The 24,505-nt window shown below is 38.4% G+C and overlaps 1 protein-coding gene across 1 annotated transcript in view; it reads left to right on the top strand.

Moving 5' to 3' along the window:
* The first annotated feature begins 362 nt into the window (after window positions 1–362).
* Window positions 363–24,505, top strand: part of LOC134847719 (elongation factor G, mitochondrial-like) — a 540,091-nt gene continuing 515,948 nt past the window's right edge. The window contains exon 1 of the mRNA XM_063864905.1: window positions 363–385. The gene's annotated coding sequence lies outside the window, so the exon portion shown is untranslated. The remainder of the gene's footprint in view (window positions 386–24,505) is intronic.

Raw genomic sequence — 24,505 nt, 5'->3', positions numbered from 1 at the left:
CTTCGAAGCGCGGTTTCCAGTTAACGACGTACAGGTCGTTTAATTTAATTTCAAGTTCTTGGTCGATAAATTTCCAGGGCTTGAAGGGGCTGCAGTGATTGCTGGAGGCGATGGATTAGATTGTGTTGCGTTGGGCAGTACATTTGTTTCAGGTGTTGCCGGTAATGTTTCTTTTTAAGTTGTGATGGAGGCTGTGCTTGTTGGTCTGTTGGTGGAATTGGACCCTTTTGCAAAGTTCTCTCATAATAAAATTTGCTGCTCTGTAGCCCGCTACATGAGACATGGATGTATGCTTTGCAAATGACACAACACATGCTTCTTTTTCGGAGGTGGCGTTTACAAATATGGCAGTTCGTTTGATCGTTGTGATAAACTTATTAAATAGTTTCATATACAAAATGCCTGGGACGCTGTCTACACCCAGACATCGATTTGTACAAAAAGCAACAGGACCAATGTACAGCCTGCAACAAGTCAATGGAGGAGAACTGGATCTTATGCGAAAAATGCAATCACTAAACTCATGCGGCATGTATGGGGCTCCTCAAAGGACGAATTCAAGTTCTTGCATTCCAAGAAACCAAACGCGAGCTTCATTGGCAACAGATGCTCGCAGAACCTCACAACCTCACTCCAGAGGGGTCACAAGAAATCTTCAAGTTGAAGGTGTGCGTGTAGTGCCAGACGGTCATATTCTGAAGTTTGACTGACCTTGTTTTTGAGTAAAACGGTAATTTTTGAAAAATTCAAACGGGCCATGTCGTGCTGAAGTTTATCGCAGCAACTGAAGCAAGATGACAATAAAGTAGAAGACTCGAGATATAATTGCGGGAAAGTTGACTGAGAATTGCTCTCAGAAATTCGCAATTTGACTGAAAAAACCAGATCGAGTAGAGCTGTTTCGTTCCCGACAGGGAACATCACGAAATTCTACAAGAGTGCAATCGCCGGAAAAGAGGTAACCGTGATTGGACAGGTCGACGAGTGAAGCGACGCAATGGTTCAGAGAATAAAGCTACTTATTCTCAAAACTTCTAGAGTTGCTTTCCAGCAACAACACGAGCACCACCAAAAATACGAGCTCGAACTAAAGTCTTTGCGCCTGGTTTGGGAGCACAAGGAGCGGTTGTCCGAGCTGAATTCAAAAAAAGAAGCAGCACGAAGAGACCTCAGCAGACTCGGCGCATGACACAGGCTAAGAGGATAGCTACGAATAGACATAAGGAGGACGACAAGCCGACACCACAGTGATGTTAATTGCGTTTTGGGATTTCCGCTTTTAGCGCCTTGTGAGTTTTTGTTTCTCGCAGCAGCATTGCAATGAAGATCGTTTATTTACCACCAACGTTCCTGAGATTCTTTCTCAGAAAAAGACTGTTATAGAAAACTGTATTGAATTAAACAAGCTACTTAAATAAAAATAACAAAACCAATATCGCCTTAAATTTCTGAGCATATGCCTAAATACCCAATATAATACCAAACTTTTTGCGGTTTAGGCCAAATGAGAAAGGGGTGTTTTCAGACCAAGCGGTTCACAACTTCAAATTAAACTACTTAGGACAGAGATGGCTAGGTCAACAGAGGATAGCGGTAGGGCAGCGGAAGACTTGGGCAAGGTAAACGACATTGTTAGGAGAAAAATTGATGAGAGATTATGACTATCGGTCATTAACTATGTTCTGCGTCAAGAAAGGGACAACGCTCTAGCCACGAGAGGTTAGCTGATAGTCAAGACAGACACCTAGGAAATTTACACAGAAAAGCGGTAAAGGTAGTAGAGGATATAAAAATGTCGGGATGGGTGGCAAAAAAATATGTGAAATTGAAGCGGATGCTAAGTGGTACAAAAAATAAGTACGCCAGCAGACTCCACGTGATATGGGAATTGAAAAAGCTAGAAAAAATCTGAAAAACAGCGAACTAGTGGCGGTACCTTTTGATAAGGGTGTTGGGCTTTGCGCCATGAAAAAACACACATCTGAAGGAAAACTGACCCAATTGCTAGAATAAGAACAGTTTGAGAGACATGATAACATCAATGATTCAATTGTTCAAAAATTTGAAAAAAAAATTGAATAAAGAACTACTGGCCATGATCAAATTGGATGAGATCACAGATGGCTTATATGCGAGGTTGAGGTCAACTGGTAGTCAACCACCACGACTTTATGGACTGGCTAAATTACATAAAAAGAATACACCGCTACGACCGGTCCTCCCTCTCTACGGTAGTTCTTATCAGAAATTGAACGAAACACTAGCAAAATCTTTTGATAAAACCAAGGGTGCAAAAATTGAGACCAACTTTGAAGCAGCTAGGGTTATGATAGAGAATGCTAAGTTAAACTCTGATGAAAGTGTCATTTCCCTGGATTTGAAAAGCCTGTACGCAATTGTTTCACTTACATTGCCCTTCACTCGCTAAGAATTTTTACAGCCAGAAGGAGCCCCCTGCCTTGTCAAGAAGAACAAGGAAACGCCTTTTGTACATGGCTGTTAGTAATATCCATTTTAAGTGCAACGACACATGGTATGTACAGATTGTACCTTAACATACAGTTCACGCTTGAAACAAGGAGACTTGAAATGAGAACGGAGACTTGATTGTACCCTACAAATTGTACCCTTTTATACAGTTCACGCTTGAAACACCAAATGAGAACGGTGACTTGAATTTTCTAGACATTAATATAAATGTAGATGGCAACAGGTAAGTTAAATGTGGATGGTACCAAAAACCAACGGATACTGGCACGCTTTCAAACTTCAGAAGTTGCGCACCATTGAAGTACAAGAGAAATATAATAGAAGGTACGGTTCACAGGATTTTTAGGAGCTCATCTACATGGGAACTTTACCATAAAGCAATGCTGATCAATAGAAAGCAATGGAAGGAAAACCAATACTCAGAGGAGTGGTCATTCAATGTTGAGTCGGAAAAACTGAGCAAAATTTTTGGAGCAAAATTAATACCAACTAAGACAAAAATCCGGGCAACCGATGACAAGCGAGACGAGAAGCCAACAATGGACATGCTTAATATCGAGGAAATCAAAGTAAATTGTTTGCAAACAAGGTGCGCAGCATCACCAACGCTCGAATTGTGTTTACGACCAGGAAATTGAAAAACGCTCTTCCCTCCCTTAAGTCGTCCTTCTCCCGTGAACTGAAATCCAATGTGGTCTACAAACTTTTTCTTATTGTGGATCATATCCACCGATGTTGGAAAAACTGTTCGACATTTGGCCACAAGAATTGAGGATCATAAGAAAGAGGACTAGCCTGTTGGCATTCACATATGTCAGTGTGGGAAGGAAAGACCACTGCACAATTGAATTGAGAGATGATAGATCATTCAAACAACTCAATGAAATTCCTAACATTGGAAGCGCTGCATATTAGAAAACTGAGGCCAGGGATCAACACGTGGGATGAATTCAGAAACAGGAAGCTAAAACTTAGAATTTAGTTCAAAAACACTTTTGGCTTAAGATATCGAACATGTCAACCAAAAAAATTTTTAAAATCAAAAAGTTACTATGAGGAAACGCTAAGTAAAATTAAAATTTTCAGAAATTTAAGGAAAACAAAAAATTACGAAGTTTTTACGTGAAAATGCTAAAATTTGACTGGTGGAAAGATTTTGTTTTTATATTTAGAACCCCTTAATGATCTTTTATGATGTTTTAACGTCTGTAAATCACGTTATATCAATTTTACTAACCTGACGATGAACATACTTCCGGAAACGTTCGAATTCAAGTTTTAATAATTTTTCTTCCTACATTATTTACTTAATTCTAGAGTCACGTCACTGTGTGAGTACTTAATTTAATTTGTTGAGTGTAATTTACACAGTCATGTTGAGATAAGGCGCGTTTCAGGTTGCTCCATCTGAAATGGATCAAAAATCCACTGTCCAAAAAAACTAATGGCAATCTTGATTTTCCAACCCTGTTTTTAACAGCGGTCGCGTGTTTTAGGTATTTAGAGACCTAGCCATGGGGGCGTTCTTATTTTTAGAGTGGGGATATCTTGGTAGTAGCCTTTAAGCTGTAACAAAATTTTGTAGTCCCATGTCTTAAGCGAACCTAATTGGCTCCGACAGAATGAGATACAAAAACACAATCGATAGTACCCCTGACCCTTGAGCCAATGGTTATGGGGCCTATTTCTCTTAACCTCATATATGACATGAGCGGACGACTGTTACATAGTGTTTTTATGGCGTTCCTGGTAGCTTTACGACATCGTGACTACGGGATAGAACTCACTTGACTCAGCTACGTGCTTTATGCCCAATATAGAGTACCGGTGGTACAATTTAACTGGAACGTGTCCAACTTCTGGCCGTACCGTGATAGTTTTTTAGGCAAACTTTTAAAAATTTTATCGGTGGCATTGAAGCTTAGCTAGCCGAGTATGAGGGCCAATAGAGAAACAAGTAAAAGATGAAAAGCGAAACAAAAAACGAAAAAGGAAACTAAATTTAAAAAAAACCAGAAAAAAACTAGAAAATGGACATTGACTCTGATTTTTAGATTAGATGGAGCGCACCCTTATATTATTGATAGTATACTTTTACTGTTTTACAGCAAGACCGATAGTTTCGATCAAAATAACAAGTATTTAGCAGGTGCCCGAACTGGCGTTGAAAGGGTTTTCAGTTAGCCTTGCAACATTTGAAAACTACTGGGAAATTTCACTAGAAAACGTGACCAGTGGGACAGTGAAGGGGTTCAGCGGAAAAACGTTCTGGGTATCAAGATAGGACACCACTGGGAAGAAGCTACTAGAAGTGTAACCAGTTCAGTGTGAACACTGGAGGAGACCACCGGAAGGTGCTGTTTCGTCAAACAGGTATCGTTAACATTCATTTAGTACTTTAGGAGATAGGTATGAAAGTGAATAAACGTCACCCCAAAAGTTTTTAATTGAGCAAGGTTTTTAATTGAGCAGAGTTTAGAAACAGGTTCTACGGGATTTCCTCCAGCTTAGCACCCATCGCCCTTAAGGGGTTTCACTTCAGTGGGGTGCTATAAAGGGGGAAGTTAGACAAGGGGTTGGTTAAGATAAAGGGCTGTGGCCCGAAATTGTAAAAATGGTGGTCTTATTACTGTAACCAAGCAATCGGCATCGTCGATTTGGTTACATTATATTAATCAGACAAAATAGAGACCGCATTAAAGACTGAAAACAGGAGTTGAAACGCAAAGGTACCCCATAGTAAACTCGAGATAAGGTAAGTTGTCTGGTCGGATCGGGTGGGGGATTGGAAACACATGTTTTTTTTTGAAAAACTCGATAAGGTAAATAACGCCAGATTCACAAATTTAGTGGGAATAATGCGTGACAACTAGTACCAGGTGCCAGACAGTTTTTTTTGAAAATTTTTTCTGGCATGTTCTTTATAATAAATAATTGTAGGAGACTTTATAACATTTTTGAGTTTTTACTGGGGAGTTTCAAAAAGACTTTGAATTTTTTTTCAAGACAATCAGACTTAATTTGAAGTAATTTTCAATCATAACCAGGTGTAGAAAACCCGAAACCCGATCTAACGTTTCAAGTGCAATTGATTGAGGGAACGCAGGATATTTTAGAGACATTCGGATAAATTTTTGGTAAGAATCACAGGGGGCGAGGGCAGTTTACACGAATTCCTGAGACAGTCCTGGGAAGCTAAGAAAACAGCGCAACACTACCTCTGCTTAGGTCCTGGGAAGCTAAATCAACTGCTCAATACTGGTTTGCTGGAGTCTTGGGAAACTAAAACAACTGCCCAACACTACATTTACTTGAGTCCAGGGAGGCTAACTCAACTGCCCAACAATACTACTACTTGAGTCCTGTGAAGCTAATTCAACTGATCAACACTTGGGTCCTAGGAGGCTAAATCAACTGCCCAACACTTGAGTCTTGCGAGGCTACATCAACTGTCCAACACTTGAGTCCTGGGAGGCTAAATCAACTGCCCAACACTTGAGTTCTGGGAGGCTAAATCAACTACCTAACACTTGGGTCCTGAAGGCTGAATCAACTGCCCATAACTTGAGACTTGAGAGACTGATTCAACTGCTCAAACCTTGAGTCTTAGGAAGCTAAAACAAGTGCCCAGCACTAAAAAAGTTGAGTCTTGGGAAGCTAAAACAACTGCACAAGAATAGGGGAATTGAGTCTTGGGAAGCTTAAACAATTTCCCAAGACAAAGTAATCAAGTCATGGGAAGCCTAAAAAGCCGCCCAACATCTGGGTTCTCGGGGTTCTTGGGAAGACTTTAAAGCTACCGTCCTAAATTGAATTTTACACGAGTTCCTGATACAGTCCTGTGAAGCTAAATCAACTGCCCAACACTTGGGTCCTAGGAGGCTAAATCAACTGCCCAACACTTGAGTCTTGGGAGGCTACATCAACTGTCCAACACTCTAGTCCTGGGAGGCTAAATCAACTGCCCAACACTTGAGTCCTGAAGGCTGAATCAACTGCCCAACACTTGGGACTTGAGAGGCTGAATCAACTGCTTAAACCTTGAGTCTTAGGAAGCTAAAACAAGTGCCCAACACTAAAAACGTTGAGTCTTGGGAAGCTAAAACAACTGCACAAGAATATGGGAATTGAGTCTTGGGAAGCTTAAACAATTTCCCAAGACAAAGTAATCAAGTCATGGAAAGCCTAAAAAGCTGCCCAACATCTGGGTTCTCGGGGGTCTTGGGAAGACTTTAAAGCTACCGTCCTAAATTGAATTTTACACGAGTTCCTGATACGGTCCTTGGAAGCTGAACAAACTGCCCAACACTACCTCTATTTAAGTCCTCGGAACCTAAATCAACTGCCCAACACTGGTTTGCGGGAGTCTTGGGGAGCTAAGCCAACTGCCCAACACTACCTCTACTTAAGTCCTGGGAAGCTTAATCAACTGCCCAACACTGGTTTGCTGGAGTCTTGGGAAGCTATGCAAACTGCCCAACACTGCATCTACTAGAGTCCTAGAAAGCTAAATCAACTGTCCAAAACTGGTGTGCTGGAGTCTTGGGAAGCTGAAAATAACTGCCCAACACTACATTTACTTGAGTCCTAGGAGGCTAATTCAACTGCCCAACACTTGAGTTCTCGAACGCTGAATCAACTGCCCAACACTTGGGTCCTGGGAGGCTAAATCAACTGCCCAAAACTGGTGTGCTGGAGTCTTGGTAAGCTAAAAATAACTGCCCAACCTTACATTTACTTGAGTCCTGAGAAGCTAAATCAACTGCTCAAAAGTGGTGTGCTGGAGATTTGGGAAGCTAAAAATAACTGCCCAACACTACATCTACTTGAGTCCTGGGAGGCTAAATCAACTGCCCAACACTTGAGTTCTGGGAGGCTAAATCAACTGCCCAACACTTGGGCTCTGGGAGGCTAAATCAACTGCCCAACAGTTGAGTCCTGGGAGGCTAAATCAACTGCCCACTACTTGAGTTCTGGGAGGCTAAATCAACTGCCTAACACTTGGTTCTTGGGAGGCTAGATCAACTGCCGAACACTTGAGTCCTGGGAGGATGAATCAACTGCCCAACAAACACTACTTGAGTCTTGAGGGGCTGAATCAACTGCTCAACATCTGAGTCATGTGAAGCTAAAACAAAAGACCAACACTAAAAAATCTTAATCTTGAGAAGCTAAGACAACTGCCCAAGACCATGGGAATTGAGTCTTGGGAAGCTAAAACAGCTGCCCAAGACTAAGGGAATTTAGTCTTGGGAAGCCTGAAAAGCTGCCCAACACCTGGTTCTTGGGGGTCTTGCGAAGACATTAAAGCGACAGTCCTAAATTGAATACTTGGAATAGGAACAATTAGAAGTACCATTAGGAAAGTTAACTTTTAAACCAGACTTCTGAAGTAGATATTAAAATGAACTTGTTTTAGAAAGATTAGAAAACTAAAGATATTTTCTTTAAATATTTTCAATTTATTAATACCTGTATATATGTGAAAGCGTAACAAATAAATTGTAAATAAAGTCAATGAGGAAAACCAGAGTGTCGTTACCGGAAAATGTCAGAGTCGGGCCAGCGCAAAACTGCCCATTTGGATAGACAAAATAGACAGAGGTGACATTGATACCGAGATTAAAGAAGAGAAACGGTTTAGTTAGCATGGTGAGCACGCGGAGTAACAACGAAAAGCAAGAGTTGAAGGATGCATCTGGAAAAAAAAATTTAGAAAAGAAAGAGTGCAACCGTTGCAGAAGTTGATCTAGAGACACCTGAGCAAACTATTAACGACGTCGAGAGGAGAACGACGGAATCAAAAGCAATGCCAAATATCGATGAACAAGAAGCCAAGACAATCGAGTTCTCGTCAATTGGTAATGGTAATGAGATCACTGGCAATATACCAGAAAAAAAGAAAATTCACAATAGAAAAGGACATCCTTCACAGAAAGGTTTGCCGCCATGGTGGGGATGAGGCTGAAAAAAAGAAGAAATAACAGCTAGAACAAGCAAAAATAAGACCTTCGGATCAATTTCCGCCGTGAAAATGGAGGCTGGCAAAAGAGGGGAACAAAGCACCAGAACTGCGGGGAAAAGGAGTCATAAAATTGGATCTGCAACAGAATCAAAGATACCGCCAATGGAGATGGGAGACTTGATGCAAAAGTTATAACAGAAAGATAAAAGACTCAACAGCGGCGAGGAAAACAGAGAAGATTTAAAGAGGGAGGTCAGATATAACAATTATGAAAACCATTGATAACTACTTCACCGTGGTGGTGCAACTGAAAAGAAGTTACAACAAATGACTGAAAGAGTAGAAATGACTGACAAAGGACGGGAAAATTTCATCAAAGAGGATATCGATGAAAGGAAAAAAAACGTTATGAAACCGTAAACGACAAACTCTACACGAAACCGTAAACGACAAACTCGACACGATGAGCAGAGACCAAACAGAGAGCAGAGCTCCTCTGCCATACAGTCCAAATTGGATGCGCTCTTGAGAAATTCTTCAAGTCAGGGTAAAAAGGTAGCAGAAAAAAAGTGGAACGACCTGGATCATGACTGGACTTTGCGGAACCGTATTGTAAGAATTAGGAATCTACTCCATTGCCCCAAATCTACAATGTCATAGGACTAGAATCAGGAAAATCTGCAAAAAAGGAAGCGCATCGATTTCAGCCAGAGTCCCAAGGGAATCGAATTAAAGAAGAGAAATGGTTTAGTTAGCATGGTGAGCACGCGGAGTAACAAAGAAAAGCAAGGATTGAAGGATGCATCTGGAGAAAAAAATTAGAAAAGAAAGAGTGCAATCGTTGCAGAAGTTGATCTAGAGACACCTGAGCAAATTATTAACGACGTCGAGAGGAGAACGACGGAATCAAAAGCAATGCCAAATATCGATGAACAAGAAGCAAAGACAATCGAGTTTGGGAATTGATGAACAGGACCGTTGAAACATTTGACACGAGAAACACGTAGTCAAGCGAAAGAGGAGGCAGCAAGTCGAGGAAGACCTTCAAGAGACCAAAAGAGTTTAAAAATGATTTGCATGGCTGCATAGACACCTGGGTCGAGGTGAATAATTTACATCTAGAGCATGACAACTTGAATGATGAAAGACAAGCCTGAACAGCGATACTACGCAATCTGGAGGGCACGGCATTGAAGTGCGTGGTAGCCAAGAAGAAGAACGTGACACCGCGGACAAGATTTTCGAAATACTTTTGAATCGTTTCGGCTTTGGAATGAAACGACATCAAGCAACGATGAGGTTTGAGAAAAGAAGACTAAGGGATGGCGAATCGATTGATCAATTTCTGGGTGATCTAGAGAGCTTGAGAAGAAAAAGTGATCCAGAAGAGTCAACTAACCGGAAGAACTTTAGCATTACTTGAAAATTCATCGACAGGGTGAAGAGTGACAATTTAAGGTCAGTGTTGGCAACCTATTACACTCTATCGAAAGATAATGCACCAACTCCAGAAAAGATGAGACAAAAATCTAGAGGAGAGATGCTAATAAACCAAAATAGTATCTAATTTCGAAATCTCCAAGGGGGAGCCAGCAGCAAAGGTCGACGTGGTACGAGTCGAGAAACGATATGGACAAACGCAGGTCGTGCGCAAATTGTGGGCCAGTAGATCATCACGTAGCGGATTGTATCTCTTACAAACAAGGTATGAAAAGCCTGCGTTATGCACCAGATGAGAGCGACATACACCAGATGGAAGAACATGAATTCTACAGTAGCGTGATAATCAAGATTGGCTCTAGATCTTTCCTCTGTAGCCAGGAAGGTCATCTCAGAATCATTTGTCCTCTGTTTTGGGAAGCAGTAAAGAATCAGAATCACCCGAAACTGAAGTTACCGCTAGCGGCTGTGCAAAATAGTAGAAACAGAAGGGCTGAAAAAGACTTGGAAAACAAGGTTGTAATAAAAATGAACTGTCAACAAAATCTGTGAAAGGGTAACCGAAAAGAAGGAAACCAAGAGGGGTACGTTGGAGATAAACTACCAGAAAGCAGCAGCAGATGCAAGAAATATGGTGAAACAAGGTTTGGCAACGAAGGAAATTGAACAGAGACTGAGACATGAAATAGAAAAACAACAAAGAGATGAAACATTGTCAGCAGCAAGAGTCGAAACTGATATAAGCGACACTGTAAAGATCAGGAGCAATTGCAATAACTTGAAAATGGAAACTGGAAAACCATTCGGGATCACGAAAAGTAGAGCGAGAATAATGTCACAAAGTAGTCACAGTAGATGGTCAGACAAAGATGAGGAACCCGAGGGAACTAAGTGACCAAACACTGATGCACAAAACGTATATGACGGCTATTTTTGTGCTATTAGTCCTCAAACTCCGTCAAAGGCGAGCAGAGCGGTATTGACAAGAGGAGGTGGGAAATCGATAAAGATAGACAACAGGTACAGTGAAGCATACGATCCACACGAGGTCATGCTAAATTTAGATGGAATAAACATTTATACAAAGACGATGATAACTTGTGATGATGACCTGGAGGGCCAGATTTCCGTGGCCCGAGAGGAACTCAAAGTAAGATCAATTGAAAAATGTGCAATGCTTGAACAGGACGTTATGCATTTGGGCACGGGAGCGGACATTTCAGTTCAAAAGGGGTTGATAAATACGGGAGCTGTCTTGAGCGTGATACTTAAAAAAACATGGAGACGGATGGGATTTGACAAAGATCGCCTGAAAGATTCCAAAATCCGGCTGTCAGCGGCAAACAGAGGGGCAGAACACCAATAATAGCATTAATTTGCTATCTTTGGATGAGTTTTCTGTATGTGGAAAACCTAGATGAATCGGATCAATTCGATGTGGGCAGGGATTTTATCAGGAATTTTGATGTAATGATAGATCTTAACATTGTGACAACCAGGATTAAGAATCCGGAAAAGAAGTACATAATAAAACCGGTAAATTTGTTAATGACACAGGACTAACTTGAGTAGGAGGGTGAGCTTGAAAGCGAATGAGGCTGCAATTTTATGCTTGAGAATGAATAACTACAATGAACTCAGTGATAATAAACAGGTAGTGTAGTACCAAATCCAAATAGCCGAAGTGCTGCTAATTTAGGAAGATTATTCTCCATCATCACGAGTGGCCTCTGCGTCAGTGTCTTAATGAACACTCTTGATATACCAGTCACAATTCAGGGAAGAGGGAAACTAGGATACGCATTGCGGGTGAAAACTAGATATGAAATGACTCAAATGGTTTAAAATTATAAAGTTCTTGATTGTCCGAGTCACAAGGATAAGATTTGTACCTTGAGTAGATTGAAGCGAATAAAATTTTCGTCGGGTGTCATCAATTCCCTTAAGTCAGAGACAGACGATGGAATGTCGAGCTGTTCGAATTTTCGAGAAAGACTCACACAAGAGGAATTGGAAATGGATAAACTGGTATTAAGAGGAATTGATTATGTAAAGAGAAAAATAACGAACCAAAAGCTCGAAGCCATCAAGGATGTGTTAGATAGGAACCAGAACGTTTTTTCAAGACACAAGGCGAACATAGGGTGTTGTAATTTCGTTGAGCATGAAATAGAATTAGAGGAGTTAGCGGTACCGCCCAGGGAGGGGGCGAGGCGCATGAACCCACACAAAACAGATGCGCGTAGGAAAGCAATAGAAACATTTGAGGAGAATGACATGATAGAACCATCCAAATTAACGTGGGCGTGTGGGCTAGTGATGGCTAAAAAGAAAGGAGATCAACTGAGATTTTGATGTTACTTTCGATATCTGAACTCCAACACGGCGAAGGATGCTTATCCCACCCCGAGAAAAGAAGAAGGCCTTTCAGATATAGGGGATTCAAAGTTTTTCACAACTCTTGATATGGCATCGTTTTTTTGACAGGTACCACTTAGAAAATAGGATAGAGAGAAAACAAGACTTGCTTTCGAAAGATAGAAATCAAGATAGAAAACAAGAAGGGATTGTTTCAATGGAAGAGGATGCCGTTCAGCCTATACAATGCGACAGCCGCATTCCATTGACTGATGCCACAAACACTGACAAGAGTAACAAAAAAATATGGAAACTTGGTAAGGAGCAATTTGTCTGCTAGGGTTTGCATGCATGAAAAGGGCAGGATCGAAATGCAAACCCTCAAAATGAGAGATGTTGAAGGACTCGATAAAGTACCTCGGGTGGATGGTGGACAAGTGTGGCATCAAACCAGATCCAGAGGCAGTAGAGGCGGTACTGATTTGGAAAGCACCGAAGACTGAACATCAGTTGACGAGCTTTTTTGGCTTCGCGAACTCTTATAGAGAATTCATCAAAGGGTACACGGACAAGGTATAACCGATGCAACAACTCATGAGATATAGAGGCAAGAAGTTTACTTGGAACAACGCAGCAGAGAAGTCCTTTCAGAGAAAAAAAAACGAGAGTTGTATGAGGCTCCGGTATTGCGCATGCCAACAGAGAATGGGTTGTACGTCCTAGATACAGACGCCTCAGTGGTCGCGATTTCTGACACACTCCATCGGGAATAAAAATGGAGAGGCAGAACCGTCTTGAGACCAATAATATTTGATTGTAACTGGTTAAAATAGCTTTTTTCAGGTCAAGCATCAGCGCTAAATTATATGGGAAATGCTACATCATGTTTTTAATTTTGTTGAACTCATTGTGAAATGGGGATGAATTTTGTTTTCGGGTGTGTTTCAGTTTTTCTTCTTTTCTTTTGTTTTCCACGCAAAATCAAGTGTCACAAGTCTTTATTAGACTGAGTTGATTGGTATATCGTTTTGAAATCCTTTCAGTTGTGATTCGAACGACACTAAAGATTATGTTATTAAAAAAATCACATATTGTTGAGAAAAACTGTTTTGAAGTTTTTGGGTTTTCGATCTATTTCGTCCGGTTAAAATGATGATTATTGTTATATTGGTAAATTGGTACTTAGGCTAGAAATTATATTTTTGTTTCAAACAGAAATTAGTTTTCAAAGCTATGTTTGGCACCTCACTGGCAAGATTTGTTTTTAAAAAAGTTTCAAAACAAAAAAAATTTTCGATTTTTTGTAACTCTATTTTGGATGACCATTGTTGTTAATTATGCTTAACTGAGTGAAATTTTACGCATATAAATAGTTTTGTCATCACACCACGCACAAAAAAGGACACTACTTCGGAAATATTTGAAGAATTTTAGTTTCAATTATTTTTTTTTCATTAAATTGGTCGGAACCTTGTGTGCTACTTTCTCAGCAACAGTTTATCCCCATTTGATATGTGGGAAAACTGAAAAAGTTAGTTAGCAACTAAAGGCCCAGCTAAAACTGTAGGTACTTGTTTGATAACTTTTTTTACTGACGCGGGATGAAGTAGCTAATTTCAAAAAGTTCGAGGCCAGTTTAAGAAATTGCAAAAAACGGTGAAAACAAAACAATAATTTGACCTTTTCAAGGCGTAACATTTTTCCTAAAACAATTCGAGCATAGTGCACATGCCAGAGAGCTTTCCACATCCTTTTTTACTTTTTGAAATCGAAATCTCAGATATCGGAGGGTAATTTCCAAGAAAAGTCAGACTTTGAAAAAACGGTCGAAAAGTCACAAGCATATTTTTTCCAAAAATCATCATTTATCTCGTATAAAAATTGGCTACTCCGCTGAGTTCTTGAAAATTCCCGCAATCCGTGTTTTCCATTGGACCCAAAATCTCCAATTTTGGTGGTTATTTTTCGAGAAAAGTCAAAGTTTCAAAAAACGGTCAGAAATCGAAATTTTGACTTTTACGAGGGTCATAATTTTTGTTTAAAAAAATTTGGACTTAACTGCTTATGCCGTAGAGCTCCTAACAACTTGTCCTTTTGATTGAAATTATAACCCCAGATTTGGTATTGTAGTTTTCGCGAAGAGTTTCAAAAAACGTTCAAAAAAGCGAAAATTAGACTTTTCCGAGGGTCATAATTTTTTGTGTGAGAAATCTTGTGGTAATCGCTTAAGCAATGGAACTTCCCACAACCCGTTCTGTTCATTAAAATCAAAATCTAAAACTTGAGATTGTTGTTTTCGAGAAAAGTCAGGGGTTTTAAAAAACGGTCAGATATCGAAATTTTGACTTTTCCGAGGGTCATAACTCTTTGTGTAAAAGAAATTGGACGTAACTGCCTAAGCAGTAGAGCTCCTAACAACCTGTCCTTTCGATTGAAATTATGATTCCAGATTTGGGATTGTAGTTTTGGAGAAAAATTTCAAAAAACTATCAAAAAATCGAAAGTTAGACTTTTCCGAGGTTCATAACTTTTTGTGTAAGAATCCTTGTCGTAATCGCTTAAGCAGCGGAACTTCTCACAATCTTTTCTACTCATTGAAATCAAAACTTTAAATTTAGGTGGGTGCTTTTCGAGAAAAGTACAAAAGTTTCAAAAAACGATCGAAATTGAAAACTTTACTTTTCTGAGGGTCATAACTATTTGTGAGAAAAAATGTGGGTGTAACCGCTGACGCAGGCGAGCTTCGCACAAGCCGTTTTTAAAACAAAAATTTCAGATGTGAGCGTTTACTTTATGATAAAAGTCAAAAAATTTTAAAAAAAAGATCAAAACACGAAAAATTGATTTTTTTAAAAGCCATAACTTTTTGTGAAAAAAATATTGGTCAAAAATTCCCCCACACACTTTTTCGAAGGCTGTATAAAGTGGGGTGAGATAAGGGAGTATGCAGACACACAAAAGAGTGGGCAGACTTCCCATTGGTACCGCTTTTTTTGAGAAAAATTTAATTTTTGAAATATGTGAAAAATTTTTCCAATGCACCTAAAAAAATTCTAATAAGTAAAAAAACCCGATCCAATTCATAATGGTAAAACCTGTTTTAATCAAACTGGAATTTGCATATATACTTGAGGTTTTGTGTCCAGACTATTGCTCTGCGTTGGGACCGAAAAATCATAGTCGCAACGAAGGTCAAAGCCTACAAAACTGCAAAGCCTGAACACAAGTCTGCAAAGTCTAGTCATAGCTCTGCAAAGCCTGAACACAAGTCTGCAAAGTCCGATGATATCGAGGTTCAATTGAGTGGATTTGAAGTTAGAAGGAAACGGATCCTAATTCATCTTTTAGATAAACTAGGTGATCTCCATGGCTGAACAAAACTCTAATAAATTCTTTTGATGCGCTTTGAAGTTAATTCATGTTTACTGCATAGGATATACGATCAATTCTTCTTTTTATACAAAGCAGTTTTAAAGTTTGTTTTCTCGGTTGTTTCATTTTTTGAGTGACTCCAAAAATTTTGCTGAATTTCATTGATTATTAACCTTTTCAATTGATTTGAGCATAATTTCACGATAATGACTTTCGCTTTTACCATCAAACTTTTAATTTTATCTTTAAATATTCTTCCGTGAGTACAATTTTTGGTTGAAAAAGACAGCAATACCTCCCTTAAACATCGCAATTTTCAATTCGAGTGTAAAATGAAAAAAAAATAAAAAGAAAATTGACTTCAAAGATCAAAATTGTTTTAATGAAACCCGGGTCGAGGTTTTTTTCTGTTTTGACCAACCCGACCGGTAATGTGGGCATCTTTTGACACACTGGACCCAAGTTTGGCCGATTTTCCAACCATGTTTGACCGATAAACAAGTTGCATCTCTGCTGGACAAAGGAAAAGAACTTTTGACTGATTTCGATTCAAAAGCTTTTTAAACTCAAAAACTGTTCTGTTTTCTTCTGAGCTTTTCTAATGGTTTAGTTTCCTTGTTTTGTTTCAGAAGCAACTTTGACAAATTTGTTGTTTCTGGTCCTTACATAAATAGAATATGTATATTCAAAAGTTATGACCCGACCATAAACAAAGCTAAAAATGAGGTCCAAAACTGGCAAAGTTGCTTCAGTTGGCTTTTAAGTTAACAAAGCTTGCTCGCAGAGCTTCCGGGATAAGCCCATTCGCTTTCTCAAATAGGTGTCTCTGCTAATGTTGCTATATTGCAGTAGTCTGCTCAAATGCACAGTTATGTAATCGGAAGAAATCGGAAGGTTTGGGCCGGGGTGTGTTAACCCAAACTTTGTCAAGGCGATTGTTTTAGGTTATCGAGTCAGTTGGATTCAATTGTATTACGTGGCCAAAATGTGCAGTCTGTGCAGTGTAAGCGGATTCTGCAACAGACCAAAATCAAATTTGTCACGGAATCCGCATCATTGCTAATTTTTTAAATCTTCTTCGCTGTTTTGGATTCCACAGACAAATACCTAAGAGACTGTACCGCTCAAACTCGCTCCAAAAACAGGCGAACTTGCGGAATCCGCAACCGTATTTGCGGAATCCAGAACAGTTTGTGGAATCCACAAACAAATAAAAAGACATGTGTGTAGTTAAATTGAGCTGTTGCGGAATCCGCAACTGTAAGCGGAATCCGCAAATTGCAAGTGGAATCCGCAAATGGTAAGGAGATTCCGCATTTTGTTTGCGGGTTCCGTTGATATATAGGTATATATGAATTAGCGTTCAAAGTTATATCTTTTAATTACTAAGTGATCGCCAGAATTTCGATCTCAATTCTTGTCAAACACCCAGTTTCATTATTTGGGATTGATGGAATCCTAAATATTGTTCAGTATTTGGGATTGATGGAATCCCAAATACCGACCTAATTCGGCGATATGCTGTGCATTGTGTTTCTAAACACTCTCAGTCCAAAGACTCCAAAGAATGAGTTTATTCGATATTTATTCCATATTAATCCAGTGTTTGGGATTCCATCAATCCTAAATACCTAGCAGTATTTGAGATCGATGAAATCCCAAACACTGACAAATCGGCGATATGCTGTGCGTTGAGTCTCTAAGCAATATCAACTCAATGACTACAAATAATGAAAATATTCCATATTTATTCTATATTATTCGAGTATTTGGGATTTCATCGATCCCAAATACTGAGTAGTATTTGGGATCGATGGAATTCCAAACACTGATAAAACGGCAAAATGCTGTGCGTTGTGTTTCTAAACACTCTCAACCCAATGGCTCCAACTATTGAAGTTATTCGTTTATTCCATGTATCCCAAATACTAAAAGCTGACATCCACCGATTTAATTAACCAAAGTTTTAAGATTTGTTCGTGGACTCCGCTGACAATGGTTGAGTCCTTGCTTTTAAAATTGGTATTGCTAAGGAAACGAATTTCAACTCTAGTTTTAAATTGTTCATATGCAAGTCCAGTAATAAGAAAATTTTGGAAGCCACTTACAGTTTGCTGATTCCAAAGACATTTGCGGATTCCACTTACATTTGGTGGAATCCACTTACAGTTGCCAAATCAAGAACAACTAACTATATTCGCTTGTTGCGGATTCCGCGACACAACAAATGTGCCGAAAAAATTTACGCTACAGTTATTTGTACGCGGAATCAACGGAAATTTTGTAAGTGGAATCCCCTTACATTTTGGAACATGTTTAAAGATTAGTTTTCGGAATCCAGGAACATATAGATACAAAATTGCGCGCCTATCCAGTGAACAGTTTGGCCTCGTAATGTGTCCAATTCAAGTCTCCGGCTGTCGAAATGAAGTTTATCTGCGGAAGCTCTAAGGTCACTTTTCAAAGTCTCAATGACGGAAATGCGAGTTGAACATGATGGTAGATTGTTGTAGTTGATCAAGGTGATATGGTTACTGTCACCGAGTTAAGGTTCGTTTAATTGAATATATCGGCTAGTCTTTGTCGTTATCCAGGTAATTGCAGGTTGAAGTAATGTTGTTGCGTCCGCATTTGCAGAGAGAGGAGATGAGATTATAACAAAAATTGTAGTGAGCCTAACGAGAGTGAAATCTCGGCGAACGAAGTTTGTTGTTGAGTATCAGGTATCTGCTGTCACGCAAAACGTATTTCTAACGTTGATGTTTTGTCGTTGGAGTGCATCGAACTTTTGTTTCATACAATTACTTTGTCCTTTGCGAAGGTAGAGCAGGTAGGTTTTTCCGTATATACTTTTCAGGCTGTCGACCGTGAAGATGTTGACCGCTGTCTTCTAGTGTGAACACTTCAGTCATCTGAAACATCCTATTTTGGGTGCCGTTTTAGATCCATGAAAAAAATTATTACTTCTTCCACATTGTTGGTTGACTCGTAGAAAATGTAGTTGGTTTTTGATATGGGGTATTCGTTTTTGTTGCAGTCGCACACGTTGGCCAGCATTTAGCAACAAAAATGAAGCGAGTATGCTCGTAAAAATCTGCGTAAAAATCTGACCAAATAGTTCCCCAGAAAAAAATTAATTTATTCGTTTTTGTGATTTTCAATTCTCGAAATCGCCAAATGACAGCTAATAATTTGATAGGAGGTCCAATCAAAATTAAAGCGATGCGACTTCTTTTGAACTCTGATTTCGAGCTTGAATTCAGATTTATTTGGGTTGGTAATTCTTTGTTCTGCAAGTGTCCATTGTATTGAGGGATAATCTTTCCTTGGATACTTGCGATTTTACTCCTTGGTCAAATTGCTTGTGATTGTGTACTGTTACGTTGTAAGCTTAAGCTCAGCAAACAATCAATTTAAAATTATGCATAAACTGTTATTTCTATGTATGATATAATTCATCATCTTCTGTAATCTTTCTTACTAATTTTTTCACTTATGCATGCGCCTAACGCGTTTTAAAAAATGACATTTTGTTTATGTCGCTAATGATTGTGGTTGAGCTAAAGTTCAGTTCAGATGACTTTTGTGTAAAGAACTCTGGTTATCATCTAAGTAGTATAAATCCCCATAAAAATCAGCAATAAATTTCTATTGCTTCATGAATGGGAATGGCTGGGAGTTGATTATTAAGCAAATTGGCAAACATATGAGCCTTGACTTAACTGCCATTCTGGGAAGACGAAACAATCGTGATGTGTCGTATGTTCAAGAAGTAATCAGTCTCGCACAAAGATATATTGAAATTATTATCTGTTAGCGCAAAAAATTCAATGAAAGCAATGAGAGAAATTTAACGCTACGGATGAGATGTTTTCCAAAGCCGGCAAAATATGGGGTTTCAAAAAGGATCGTTCTTTGGGTAACTGTCGAAGATTTTCTTCCGTTTCTATCCTGTTGCTGTGAATTTCGGTGCGCTGTCGTAACAGAATTCTGGAGGGTTGCCTCTGTGGCAGAGAAGCGGCAAAGAAGAAAACTTGCGAATTGACTCCTTGGTCAAATAACTTGTGATTGCGTACTGTTACATTGTAAGCTTAGGCTCAGCAAACATTCAGTTTAAATTTATGCATAAATTCTTGTTTCTATGTACGATATAATTCATCATCCACTGTAATTTTTTTAAACTAATTTTGTCGCTTATGATTGCGCCTAACGCGGTTTTAAAAAAATAAATTTTATTGCTGTTCCTAATGATTGTGGTTGAGCTAAAGTTCAGTTGAGTTCCAACTTCAAGAAAAGAACCTAGCTGTAAATCTAATTGAATCCGCCTTTTGAGATCAAAATGAAATATTGAGATCAAAGTTTTGATTTTTTTTATTCTAAAAGAAGAGGTTATTTTTGATAACAGGCAATTTAAAGACAAAGAAAAAAAGGAAAATAATTCAGCTCTGCTTGTCTGTTCATACCGAGGAAAAAAGCAATATCGGCATATGTTAATTTTGTAGCACGAAAAATGTTGCAGCCACTGAAAGTGAGTGGGAATCTTGTCTTATGGTGTGACAGTCTTTTTTCTTTTTTTCTTCAGAACATCAAGGCCAATAATGATCGCAATAGATCTCTTGATTTATAATCATTTTGTGGTTATACAGTTTACATTATGAAACCTTCAAAATTTTGATCGAGTGAAGCTAGCAAGTGATATTTGTATATCATAATCTTTTAATAATAAAAAAACTAGTTAAAGTTCATAATGCTTTCATGGCAGCTCGTTAAAATGAAAAACCTTCTCAAAATTTTTTTTTTTGTTTTCTTTTTGTTGTACCGACCATTGTATATGAGATGAACCTTTGCGTTCGAGTGTATTTTATTTCGTTTCTTTTTTGCACACAAAATCAGGCACCTCATTTATTTATCATATTGGTTCGAGTGATATATCATGTAAGAGTTCTTTCAGTCGTGATTCGAACGGCAAAAAAATAAACCTCAAGTTGTCTTCGTAGTGACAAAAAATGATTTGAAGTTAATGGGAATTAGTCTAATTTCAGGCGAATAATGCGATCAAGGAACGTAAGAAAAATAAACATTTAACAATTATGTTTTGAAAACTTAACCTTTCCAAATGGAAAATTTCAATTTAAACTTTTTTAGCGCATCCTTTGCTGTATTGTTTTTAAAAATAAAATCTTGTGCAATACAAAAACGTTTCGATACTAGAACACATGTTTTTTTCATGAATATGGTTAGAACATCCAGTCCTATATTTGTTTTGTTTTACTTTTTGATGAAAATTTTATCAAGCAAGGCTAATGCTACTGACTTAAGGTTTCTCTTTTTGATACCGACAAAGATAACTATCTTTCTAAGTATTAGGGTGTGATTTCAGAAACGCTTGTGTCGTTTGCTTGCTAGTTTTGAACTTTAGAGCTCGTTTAAGGACCTCGTCCGGTGTGAATGTTTCGAAGGTTAATGTATCTTGTAAAACTGTGTACTTCATCTTCGAAATAAATAAGTCTCTAACTAGTTCGTCTTCCAATGTGCATAACTCCGCTTTGCTGCCTCTGCAGTCAAAGCTGCATGAAATAAATCCAAGTTTCCTCCTGTTTCTTGAGATCTAGCGAAGAGCTTGTACCTCTCGTGCGTGATATTTCTCGTTTTTTTTTCAATCAAAGCGTTGGCCAATATCACCATTTCTCTGAGCTCGAGTTTAGAAACGTTCCTATATGGGTTATTCTGAACAAATCTTTTCTTCCCCTCAGTACCTAAAGCTAGGATAGTCTCGAAGCAAGCCGTTTTTGAACGTCGTTGTAATACACATTCCTCGTTCTTTTCTTTCTTGATTTTCGAGCAGAGCTCTGATTCTCGCCAGCCTATCCCTTGCTTCACGATCCGTTACTGCTTGCGCATCTTCACCCCTTTGTGCTGTCTCTGGTCGAGGAACTGGCCCTTCTTTGACTGGTTTAGGGTCCTCCATTAGTATATCTGGATTCACGTTTTCTGTGACCGTTACGGGTAGTAAAAACTGACCGAACGAAATTTGAAAGTTCCAGGGTGGGTCGGAATTAGCTGAAGTCCAGAAAACAGGGATATCCATGTCATTTCTGGTTAAAAACTGATAAGACTACGAATTGTAAATTTAATGAGAAATCCTTTATCTTTAAACAAGGCGCAATATAAGTGTGTATAACTTATTTCCGTAGCTCTGTACGGCGGATTGAACTTCAGTCTTCTTAAATTTGAGGTCAACACAATATGACCTTGAATAGATACTAACAACATACATATTTATACAGATAACAATATGGACCACTCAAGGTCGCTGTAGCTACAGTTACTATACCGTACCTCACTCTTAGATAATTTTCTAACTGCAGACAAAAAACAGCATAAGTCCTTTGGTTAACAAGTTTTGATATCAAACAATTTTTTACAGTCACAGCGGCGGCATCAAAAGTGTTGGAAAACAGTTGGCGACTGAAGTGCTCCGTAACTGCAGTCGAGCTGTGAGGCCAGTGAAGCCGGGGGGACTGGGATCCGACGAGGAGAAGGGGGAGGAGATGAAATATCAGAAGCAGCAAGTGGTTGTGGGAGTGGAGTTCGAAATGTTCCAGATTAACAAGCTCGATGTGGTCAATCAGGTTTATTTATATATTTATTCTTATTCTTTTATATGAAAAAATTACTCTTGTTGTTCTTCTGTTATACTTATTCCTTTATTCTCCAATACTTGATCAGTTTTTGAGAATTTTTAATTGAGAGTTCATGGAAAATGGGATAACGTTTTTTTTCTCTTAGACTCTCTCGGACGGCCAATTTGGAAAACCTGTGAAATTTTGCTTCAAAAGCTTTTCCATCAAAATTTAAAACCAGGGCTGCTAAAAATCAGTAAGATTTAAGTATTACCTCCAAAAATGTCTCGATGTCTGTGTAGCGATGTCGTCAGCTGGATATTTTCATTCAGCTTACGAATAAAATAACACTTCTGATCAATTTTTTTCAAATTGGGGTTGTCATACCGGAGAGTACCAGACCGGATGACAGGGGTAATAGCAGAAAGGACACCGGATTGTATTGCATACATTTAGTCTATGACACCGAAACTGTAGATTTGCTATTTCTCTTTCTTGTCTCATGGAGCTTTCAATTGCAGTGGACTGTTAGCACAAAATTTAGCCACTTAACCAAAGTGGCCATTATATCAATTTTTTTTAAAACTAATTTGTAATTTTTGAGATGAAGTCGACACGATAAGCACCTTAGCGGCTTCAAGTGATTAATTAGTCGTGCTCAAGAATTAACTAAAAAAAAATTTGCAAATTTTTCTAGAATGCTTTTGCATATAATATGCTTGTCGTCTTGAATTCTTGGTATTGTTTCAGTACATTTTATACAGCGGAGGCTAAAAAAAGTTGAAATCTCGGAAAATACTGAATTGACCGACTAAGTATTTACATGGGCGTGGCAGCAAGTCAAAGGTTGATCAGCAGGATTCCAGAAACTTTTTTACGCATAGCAATTTTTGTTAAATTATTGCGAATTTTTTTCTGAGCAAGTGTTTTCTCACACCTGTTCAATTGTTAAATGACAGGTAAAAAATCTCCATGATTGGATGAGAGGCACATGATATATAGCAATTTTTGACCTTTTTAGGACCACACTGTACACGTGTTTCTCAATGAATTTGGTTCCGACCACCACGTGATGACTCCTGTGTTATAGAGATTACATTAGTTTTGCAAAATTATTGCAAGATTTGAACTAATTTTGCGAGAAACAAGCAAGATTTTGCTTTTTATGAAAATCTTATTTCTTCTTATTTTTGCTGATTTTGGGATGAAAATAAAGTTAACGATAATAATAATCAAAATCATAATAATCATAATAGTTAGTTATTAATTGTTTCCAAGTAAAATCATTACACAGAAGGTCAGCGAAAAAAAATCTTCACATGAGACATCGCCATAACATTAAATTGAGCCTGTTTTTAGGTGTCTTAGAGCGAGAAACAAAAATCGCTATTTTTATATTCCCCTGTGTCAAGGAACAAAATTTGGGAAAGGAGCCCAACAGGCTCAAAAAAGAAAGCAAAGAAAAAATCAACTGTTTGGTTGAATTACAGTGTGACGGTTCACTAGAAAAAAAAACACTTTCGTTAATTGTTATCGAAAACATTGAAAAGGGCGTTTTAAGACGTTCTATATTTTAACCATTGGAAATTTTTTATCAAGTAACCATTATATTGAACCTAATTGTCTAAAAATAGAGTTCTAGCTGAAATTGAGTGTTTTGATACAATGCGAATATTGAAACATTTTTTCCTTTTAGTTACATTTTTCTTCGTAGCATTCAATCTGTATTGTTTGCAAAACTTTTAGCAACTCATAAAAATGGGGACCGATCTTTTACCAGAAAAGTTATAACATAAACCTTTTACCAGACTCGATAAGCAAATATGATTCACAGATGTAATGACGCCGTTTAGTCTGGTTAAATACAATGACTTCACGGTTGCTCAGCGAAGTTTTGTTTGTTCTAACCCCTTCCTTTGCGAATCTTCCACTAATTTAAATTTTTCTAAATTGAATTATTGCATTGTGGTCTGGTTAAAGGTCGGCCCGGTAAAAGGTCGGTCTGGTATAAGACCTAGCCCCCATAAAAATGTAACTCTTTAATAGTAAAAAAAAGTATTTTGTTATCTTATTTGCTCGTTTCAATAAATTTCTGTTGATAACATGATTTTTTGATAACAGGTCAATATTCAAACGCAGACTCCATTTAACAAAATGGTTGGACAAAAATTTTAATTGCCGAAACTTGTGTTTTTGTTCCAATTGTCTCTCACATAGTACAAAAGCCCACAGTTTTGACCTATTTCTTCCTGATTGA

Source organism: Symsagittifera roscoffensis, chromosome 6, assembly GCF_963678635.1.
Source record: "Symsagittifera roscoffensis chromosome 6, txSymRosc1.1, whole genome shotgun sequence".
In the NCBI taxonomy this organism is placed as follows: domain Eukaryota; kingdom Metazoa; phylum Xenacoelomorpha; order Acoela; family Convolutidae; genus Symsagittifera; species Symsagittifera roscoffensis.
This window is presented reverse-complemented; position numbering and strand designations above follow the sequence as displayed.